Source organism: Octopus bimaculoides, chromosome 20 (genome assembly GCF_046866305.1).
Source record: "Octopus bimaculoides isolate indiv1 chromosome 20, ASM4686630v1, whole genome shotgun sequence".
Classification (NCBI taxonomy): domain Eukaryota; kingdom Metazoa; phylum Mollusca; class Cephalopoda; order Octopoda; family Octopodidae; genus Octopus; species Octopus bimaculoides.
The window spans coordinates 28,967,211-28,977,919 of record NC_142947.1 but is presented as its reverse complement, the minus strand read 5'-3'; the positions used below and the strand labels follow the sequence as shown (position 1 = coordinate 28,977,919).

The window sequence follows — 10,709 nt, the reverse complement described above, 5'->3', positions numbered from 1 at the left end:
ATACATAATAATATTATTAGGGACAAAATCCAAAATTACAGGTAAAAAACTCAATTAAAATCAATTTATAAAAAATTAAATTGAGCCTTATATATATATATATACCTATATATATATATATATACCTATATATATATATATGCATATATATATATATGCATATATATATATATATATATATACCTATATATATATATATATGCATATATATATATATGCATATATATATATGCATATATATATATATGCATATATATATATGCATATATATATATACATATATATATATATGCATATATATATATATACATATATATATATATACATATACGCATATATATATACATATATATATATACATATATATATACATATATATATATACGCATATATATATACATATATATATATATACATATATATATATATACATATATATATATACATATATATACATATATATATATACATATATATATATACATATATATATATACATATATATATATACATATATATATATACATATATATATACATATATATATACATATATATATACATATATATATATACATATATATATATACATATATATATATACATATATATATATATACATATATATATATATACATATATACATATATACATATATATATATATATATATATATATACATATATATATATATACATATATACATATATACATATATATATATATATATACATATATATATATATACATATATATATATATACATATATACATATATACATATATATATATATATACATATATATATATACATATATATATATACATATATATATATACATATATATATATACATATATATATATATACATATATATATATACATATATATATATATGCATATATATATATACATATATATATATATATAGATACATATATATATATATGCATATATATATATATATACAACATATATATATATATATGCATATATATATATATACATATATATATATATATAGACATATATATATATATATATATATATATATATATATATATATATATATATATATATATATAGAAAGATAGATAGATAGATAGATAGATAGATAGATATACATATATATATATAGATAGATATACATAAACATGTATATATATATATTACATATATATAAATATATATTCCACCCTGTTGGAACACAGACAAGTGAATGAACCAGTGGACTTCTTTGCCACCTCACCTATTACCAGTGAGGCAGTTACAATGGAATACATCAATATTAGCGAAGGTAGACGCAAACTCAACTGATGGTCCTGATGGTTTCCCAGCAATCCTCCTCAAATTGTGTAAGCGTGCCCTGGCAAAACCCCTCCAGATTCTCTTCCAGAGCTTTCTTGCAAATGGCAGATTGCCAAGCAAGCTGAAGGAGGAAATAATATGCCCAATCTATAAAGGGGGGAGCAGAGCAGATGCCAAAAACTATAGGCATATCTCTCTGACTTCACACATCAGCAAAGTCATGGAAAGGATAGTCGGAGGGAAAGTAATTGCATTCCTTGAAGAAAATAATTTGCTGAGTGATACCCAGCATGGCTTTCGACCATGTAGGAGCTGCCTGGCCCAGCTATTACAACAATATGACTGGGTGTTGAGACAGTTACTCAACAACTCAAATGTGGACATAATATACCTTGATTTTGCAAAAGCTTTTGACAAAGTGGATCATGGTATGATATGCCACAAACTGCGTGATCTTGGCATAGCTGGAAAACTTGGAGAGTGACTCTGCCAGTACTGGTGCCATAACAAAACTCCCAGTACTCTGTGAAGTGGTTCATGGTAGGAAAGGCCCATGCCAAAAACAGACAATAGAGCTTGGCTCAGCCCTCTGGCTTGCCAGCTCTTGTCAAACCATCCAACCCATGCCAGCATGGAAGACGGATTTGAATGATAATGATTGATGGATGATACATACATACATACATACATACATACATACATACAAACAAACAAACAAACTATCAATCAGCTGGTTCCAAACAATAATAATCCCAGAAAATCAATGAAGACCATCATTGTTGTAGTTGACTAGCAGAATTGTGATTCATGAAAACATTCAATATAAGTAGTATGTATTGAGGAGGGACCCATTTATATTTGCAAAGATACGGAAAACCATTTCATCCATGCCAAGCGGTTACTTAGCAAGGTTAGAAACCCTCATGAACATGGTATTCTTTGGTTCTCCAATGAGAAAAAATTTAATCAAGACCAAATGTCTAACCAGATGATGATGAACACATTCTTCTGATGTATCCAGAGTGATACTTTGCTTCCAGTAACTGTAATTGTTGTAGGAGTGATGAGTAATGAAGGTCATGTTATGCTGCCTTGTATCTTTCCACAGAGTCTTACAATTAATGCTACTGGATATGTTGAGGTGCTGGAGAGAGTTATTAAGTCCAGGGTGGATGAAATACACAGCAGAACATCATAAGTATTTCAACAAGACCCAGCACCTTTTCACAAAGCCCAGGTAGCCCAAAAATGAATATCAGAGAACCCTTATGATTATATATCACCAAACTTATGGCCTCCAAAGAAGCCTGACTTAATTCTCATGGACTATAGATTTTCATAAATTCCCTTTTTTGTTAATGCTTTTCGCCATCGTTTGGAAGTGCGTCGTGAAAACAATAAAGAAAAGGACTGGAAAAGTCTGTCGTGGAGGCACCATGGAGGCGAGGTAGGCGTTCAAAGATCATGGATTATCAATTTTTTTTATTTATTTTTACTTTAAAAAAGGCTTCCCTCGTCGTTTCAAAGTGCGTGGTGCAAAAACAAATTTTTTAATTTTTTAATGAACGGAGAAAACCCAACTTACATTAAGGGCTATTCTGAAACTTCGCCACTGAATGAATGATACTACCATCAATAAAGTACTACATCAAAACAGACAAAAATTATTTGTTTCTAGTACTAGTTCAGTATTAATGGAGTAGACCATTAATCAGAGGCGTTCCAATCTCTACCCTCTAATTGTATATCTTATATTGTATATCTTTAATTAGATTACCAGTGTTGTTTGTATTTCTTTGTATAGTGTGTAATATGTGATTAGAAATGGGAGACTTGGTGGCTATTTCTAAGAAAACGAATAACTTTTTAAGAGATATTCCTTCGTTGTTAGCTTTTATTTATCATCGAAAAAGATGACAAACGAAACCGGATAACAAAAAACGAAAGCACGAAGCAAACAAACATCTTGTTAACTTTCTCAATGAATGAAGAAACAAATAAACATCTATTTCTATAAATTATATCATCTTCAAAAATAATAATAGAATCAAATGTAAGGACAGGATTTCGTTTGGAATGTCATTCCGAGTTGCTGTTTTGTTTTTTTTTTAGTTTTTCTTGAACAGACATTCTTTCGTCTGTCAAAAAATCCTGATTTTATGTCAGCCTGTTTTGGTGTAATTGTTTCAGTATCACGTAAACCTCCAGATAGAGTAGATATATGATTAAAGGCCGTGGCTGACACGTCTTTCTTGGAGTGTGCCGCTATGTTATTTGCTATTTTAGAAGGTAGGGTACAATTTGAGGAAGATTTAGTCATTGTTTCTAGCTGGTCAAGCAATCACATAAAGTCTCTTCCTCTGGTGCTTTCGCTTCAACTCAAACTTAATTGAACAGACCCTATGACTCAAGGCTTCCAATCATAATTAACATTTTATCTTTTGAAGGGTGTGTAGGGCTGCATTATTTAATATTGTTTTACTTATTTAAGATTATTGAATGTGATTTAAAAGAAATTAAGCTGCTATTTGTAGCAGCACGAGCGACTACACAGAGACTAACGTACGACTGTCATCAGATTGTTGTTGCTAGTTAACCCAACCCCCTTCCTCGCCCTAAGTCATCCCTGATCGACGTATGATCAAAGACGTTCCAGCTTTCACCATTCCTTTTCGTGTATCCAAACCTACATTGTCCTTCGTTCCATATTTTTCATGGTAGTAAGATGTATCATTTGATGGAGATTTAACTGCTCTTTCTAGCGAGTCGACGTATCGATGTACACACGCATATAACATACACACAATATGCATATATATATATACTAAACACACAAATGTGTGTGTGTGTGTGTGTGTGTGTGAGGACGATATGCTTGGATGTGAATGTGCGAGATGACTATTTCTGTTTGCCGATGATGGGATGGGTTAATCTGCTATAAAATCGATAAATTGTAGGATTCGAAAGAAAGGCTGCAGCTAACTGAGGTGAAGTGCAGTGAAGTGTTACTTTCCACCATTATCTCACTTTTAAGAAATGAGCATATATCAAGAAACCTTTTTACCATCTACAAATTCTTGTTTACCCCAAGCGTTTATTCCTAATCTTTCCATTGTTATATGTTTAAATACGATTACATATATGCGTGTGTGTTTTATTAAATAAGATTATTTCTTCACACCGAAAGGTTTCGTACAATTGATTACCGTCGATCGAACTCATCAATGGGTCTGAAATAATTTAGAATGTTTCAAACTTAGAGATGTGTTTGGTTGACCAAGCGAACAAAGCCTTTACCTACGAGGAAATAATCCAGTTTAACGCAGGTGTATGGTGATCACTTCGTATTTTTGCACAGAAACACAAATGATTTAGAATTTAAAAAAATTGCATAAAATATATTAAGATCGCATATGTACACAGACAGATAGATAGATAGATAGAGAATGTAGACGGAGAGACAGGCGCGCACACATGTATAAAACCAGGAATATACTACTCACATACAATATAATAGCATAACCACTCAAATCGTCTTTCAGAATGAGCTTTTTTTCCTGACTTCTAAACTTACCGATAATCATGTGTGTGTGTGTGTGTGCGTATGTATGTATGTATGTATATATCTCTATATATTTATTACGGAATTCTCCCTCCGATAAATTAAGTAAATAAAGAACATTTTCGTTAGGTTTCTCTTTGCATTTATTACGGAATTCTCCTTCCGATACACTAAATAAATAAAGAACATTTTTTTGTTAGTTACCTTAAACAATTTTTACATATCCACCTATATATAAAAGAGAAGATATATTACATATATTACCAATAGTATCTTATCACTTATATTTATTTACACGTTTTATTAAAGCCTCTAGATTAAGTAAGACAGTGATACTTAATTTATATACCTATATATTGTTGTATGATATTATAATAGAGAAAGACGGTCTTCGACCTAAACAAATTTGGATAAATAATATTTGAGATATATAGAAATATATTTCGATAGTCGTAGATTCTATTTGATTATCTTATCCGTTATAACTTTGTAGTTTTTTAAAATGTAACCGTTATGTAGTTGAAAAGTTAACTCTCACGCTCATAATACATAGGCATTTGAATTACTTTTTTTTACAATCCAGCCGTCCTTTCACACAGAATCTCGTCTGTCTATAAACCAAAGCTCTGAAGAGACTTATTATAGGTGGATATGTATTGTTTGTAAATCATAGTCGAAACAAATTATTGGCTATTTTGATTTTTTATGATTTTTTTAATGTTATCTTATATTCATAGCATATTATAATATAAATAAATTATTGGATTGTCAATTGGATCTTCTATTTAATTTATTGTTTGTAATTTGCATTACACCAATATTTATATGATATTCAACTGACGTACTAATGAATTGGATGTTTTACTCACCTCTTTGAAGGAATTCCTTTCCTTAGTTTGTTACTATATATATATATATTATCCGAATTATAGTGAGTGTATATATATATATATATATATATATATATATATATATATATATATATATATATATATATATATATATATATATACACAACCAACCAAAACTGAGTGTTTTACAGTGGTAAAAAAAAATAACCTAAACATTTTATAAAAGCTAGATGACGTCTCTATCTGTCGAATTATAGTTTTAAAATCAATTAATTTGTATAAATATATTTCTGTAGTATCCAAGTCTCCAAAAGACCACATAAAAATTAAATATCATTGCTTGAAAAATTTACTAACATAAGTACTGTGCCTCTTGAAGAACTAATATACCAAAATGAAAATAATGATTGTGTAGATACATTTATAACTTGTACATTAGAAAATCGACGAAAGTGAGTTATTAACTTTATAATTTTACAAGAACTTGAAAGAATTGTTAATGAGAAGAAAAATTATATCAAACGTCAAAAATGAAAGAGACACAAACAGACCATGTTTAGTGAATACGAAATTTCGATTTGGGTTATTTAATGACATACTGAAAGAAATGGGAAAGAACAGAGAATAATATTTTACCTTGCAATATCAGTATTTAAATATTGTCCATCCTAAGAGGTTATTAACTATCTCATAGTGTTCAGCTCTCAACAACTGAACCTCTTTCCTCCATTAACAACAGGAACGTAACAATAGTTGTTAGATTTAGCCATTCGACTACTACGGGTGCTCAAAAGTGATATATGTATCACTAATACATATTACAGATTTTTTAAAAAATTTACCATCAGCTCTCACTTTTTCGTCATCATATGAATAAAGATCGTTTTAAAACATAGAGAGAAAGAAAGAGGACTTGATGGAAATTCAAATGAGTTGGTTCTGAATTCATTTATTTGTAAAGGGAAACAAATTCACGGAAGTAATGTTATTACTAAAAAGAAGCTGACTCAATTTGAAGTGACTTTCATTTTAGTCAGTCTTAATGATGGCATCACTTTAAATAAATAAATAACAATTTCTAATGAATGAATGAATCAAAGAATGGGTAAAGATAATATTAAAGTGAACAAAAATAATGTCTTTTTATGAACCGCTGTTAATTGGTTAATAACTAATAGGTTGAAATTGTTTTCTATTAAAACACAGTTTTTTTTCCTTTTAGAGTACTACTTAGAATTTTTCGTAAGTATACACATATATGCACACTCGTGTGGGTGGGGGGCGTGTGACATTGTAGTCGTGTCCAGTGCCCGTGACACAAATAAGGTACCCATGCTGGTGTCACATGAAAGACACCAATAGATTCTGCAGAGTGGTTGGCCTAAGGTCAAACCGTCTTACTCATGCTAGCATGGAAAACAGACGCTAAATGATGATGATGATGATGATGATGATGATGATGATGATGACGACAACGACGACGATGACAATATATAACAAGTACAATGGTATTATTAAATCTGAGTTGGATCATAAGTCAGCATTCCTGTGAGTACAGCTTAACAGAATGTGCAGAAGTGAAACCATTCATACAGACTGAAATTCCAGGTATAATGAATTTTTTTCATGAAGGTCATAGAGAAAGTCATAGTCAAAGAGATCCATGAAAGAGTAGACCTATATGAGATGCAATTTGGTTTTGTCCCCAGCAGAAACTCCAGAAACACAATCTTTCTAGTGAGGTAACAGCACAAGAAATACTTGGTTAAGAATAAATCTCTATTCCTGGCTTCTGTTGATTTGGAGAAAGCATTTGACAGGGTACCATACTCAGTAATTATGGTTTATGAGGAAACTCAGTATAGATAAATGGGAAACAAATAACTTGCTAGGATGAAGGATAAGTTTGAAATTTCCTGGAGCAAAAGCTGAGAACAAAAGGAACCAATAGAAAAATCTTGGCTAGGTTTTGAATCTTGGCTAAGAATCTAGCATGTTATTTGTTTCCCATTTATCTATACTGAGTTTCCTCATAAGCCATAATTACTGATTGTGGTACACTGTCAAATGCTTTCTCCAAATCAACAGAAGCCAGGAATAGAGATTTATTCTTAACCAAGTATTTCTTGTGCTGTTACTTACCTCACTAGAAAGATTGTGTCTCTGGAGTTTCTGCTGGGGACAAAACCAAATTGCATCTCATATCCAAATTGGATCTCTTTGACTATGACTTTCTCTATGACCTTCAAGGAAAAAATTCATTATACCTGGAATTTCAGTCTGTATGAATGGTTTCACTTCTGCACATTCTGTTAAGCTGTACTCACAGGAATGCTGACTTATGATCCAACTCAGATTTAATAATACCATTGTACTTGTTATATATTGTCATCGTCATCGTCATCATCATCATCATCACCATCATCATTATCACTTAGTATCTGTATTCCATGCTAGCATGAGTAAGATGGTTTGACCTAATGCCAACCACTTTGCAGAGTGTACTGGTGTCTTTCATGTGGCACCAGCATGGGTGCCTTTTTCATGTCCCCAGCACAAATGCCTTTCACATGTCACCAGCACTGGACACAACTACAATGTCACACACGCATGCTCGCATGCGCACATGCTTGCATGCGCACACACACGCACGCACACACACACACATGCACATACACACACACACACACACACACACACACATGAGTGTACATATATGTCTATATTTAAGAAAAATTCTAAGTAGTACTCTAAAAGAAAAAACTGCGTTTTAATAGAAAACAATTTCAACCAATTTGTTATTGACCAATTAACAGTGGTTCATAAAAAGATGTTATTTTCATTCACTTTAATATTATCTTTATTCATTCATTCATTAGAAATTGTTATTTATTTAAAGTAATGCCATCATTAAGACTGACTAAAATGAAAGTCACTTCAAATTGAGTCAGCTTCTTTTTAGTAATAACATTACTTCTGTGAATTTATTTCCCTTTACAAAGAAATTAATTTAGTTAGGAGAAAATATAAATACGGAACCCAAATTTGGCTCTACCTATTTCACTTGGCCCCAGCCAAATGGAGCACTTCATGTATGGTTTGTCTCAGCACAACTACACAACTTTCAACCTCTCTACTGGTCACACTGATAGGCAGATTCTTTTGCTCTTTCTCCCTCAGTCTTCTAGAAGTCAACAAAAGATGAACTTAACTACTTACAGAATGGATAACAGTGGCAAATAATCTGTATATAATAACTTGAAGAAGCTGTGTCTTACATCATAATGGTGACAATGAAAGGTAATTTTAATTAATATTTTTCGTCTCTCATTTATTTTGGTGCTCAAATCATTACAAATGGATTGTGCAAACAGTTCAAGCTGTATGCAAGTAAGTAGAGTGAGAGTTGGCAATGATTTCAGTGATGAATTTGGCATAAAGATAGGAGTCTGTCAATGTTCAGTCCTTAGTCCTTTCTTTTTCATCATAATTCTTCAAGCTATAACAGAGAAGATTAAGACAGGCTCTCCATGGAATCCCTATATACTGATGATCTAGTTCTCATGCCTAAAATCTATAAGGTAATTAGGGAAGAAATTCCAAGCATGGAAGCTAAACCTGGAATTGAAAGGCCCTATGGTAAACCTAGCAAAGGTGAAGGTTGGAGAGAAGGCAGGACCTGATACCTTCAAGGAAATGGCCTTACTCAGTACATAGAAAAGAGGTTGAAATAAACTCCATATACACTACTTGATATAAGCTATGAATTATCTAGTGATGTAATGGAATCATTAGCAGGTTATTTGAAAATTGAAGGTTCATATGCAATAGATACACTGCAGCAATACATATAAGCATACTGGAAATTGCATCTTAAAAGTCCATATAGCATACTAGAGGTAGTTGACAGTTTTTGTTACTTAGGAGACATAATTAGCAAGGGTGGTGGTTGTTCTGAAAATATAGTAGCTAAAGTAAGAGTTGACTGGAAAAAGTTCAGGGAGTTACTATCACAGCTGGCAACAATGATCTTTTTCCAAAGAGCAAAGGGCAGATTGTCTGATGCTTGTGTTAGAACTGCAATGAAGCATGGGCTTTGAATGAGGAGGACTTGAGAAGATTGGAAAAAAAATGAAGCAAACATATTCCATTGGATGTACATGAGTGTGCATGAAAAAATTAGTAGAGAGGTGCTAAGTGAAACACTGGGCATAAGAGGAACCAGAAGTTGTGTGCAAAAAAGAAGACAATGCTTTATGGACATGTGATGTGGATAGCTACATAAAGATGAGATGAGAATAGCTACATAAAGAAGTGCTAATCACTTAATGTGTAGGAACTTGCAGAAGAGGAAGATGCAGGAAGACATGAAATGAAGTGGCAAAGGCTGACTTCAGGACCCTAACACTGACAGAGGAGATGACAAAGGACCAGGATCTCTGGCAATATGAGGTTCTTGAAAAAACCTGCCCTCCTTAATGAAACTGAGTTCTGGAAGTGCTATGTTTTGTGTTCTCTATCCATCTCAGCCCAACTCTAATTTATTATGCCTGTCTCTCCCCTATCCCACCCTGGCTCCTGCAGGCAATCCAACCATGTCAACTCTCCAACTATGTCATCTTTCTCTTGCCCTCCTCCTCTTTACTACTCCTACTCTTCATCCCCATCCCACTCGCTGTCCTGCATCCCCCTATCTTCCTCAACTCATGGTTCTTTGTTTCGCCTGTCATCAGCCCTACTCATTCTGGCAGTCTGCCTCCCCATCCCCTTATTCTTCTTTCCATACAATCTTGCAACCCCTACTCACTCAACCATCCACTTCTGGTCACCTTGTGCCTTGCAGGGCCAATTAGGCACCTCATTGACATTACCTATCTCTTGTTCTCTCCCACCACTTTTCTCCTATTAGATGTGAGTAGTCATGCAGATCCCTCTGTGAGAACCTGACCTGCTTTTCCCCTTTCTCATTGTAATCCCCTCATCCCTTA

At 32.5% G+C, this 10,709-nt stretch overlaps 1 protein-coding gene across 10 annotated transcripts in view; it reads right to left on the bottom strand.

Annotated features, from left to right (window-relative positions):
• Window positions 1-10,709, bottom strand: part of LOC106883353 (uncharacterized) — a 143,556-nt gene that overhangs the window by 107,122 nt on the left and 25,725 nt on the right. For 4 of the 10 annotated variants that reach the window (XM_089338292.1, XM_089338285.1, XM_089338294.1 and 1 more), the window contains exon 1: window positions 6,358-6,466. The exons of 2 other annotated variants lie outside the window; for them this stretch is intronic. The gene's annotated coding sequence lies outside the window, so the exon portion shown is untranslated. 4 more of the 10 variants (XM_089338293.1, XM_089338287.1, XM_089338289.1 and 1 more) reach the window with 4 other exon arrangements.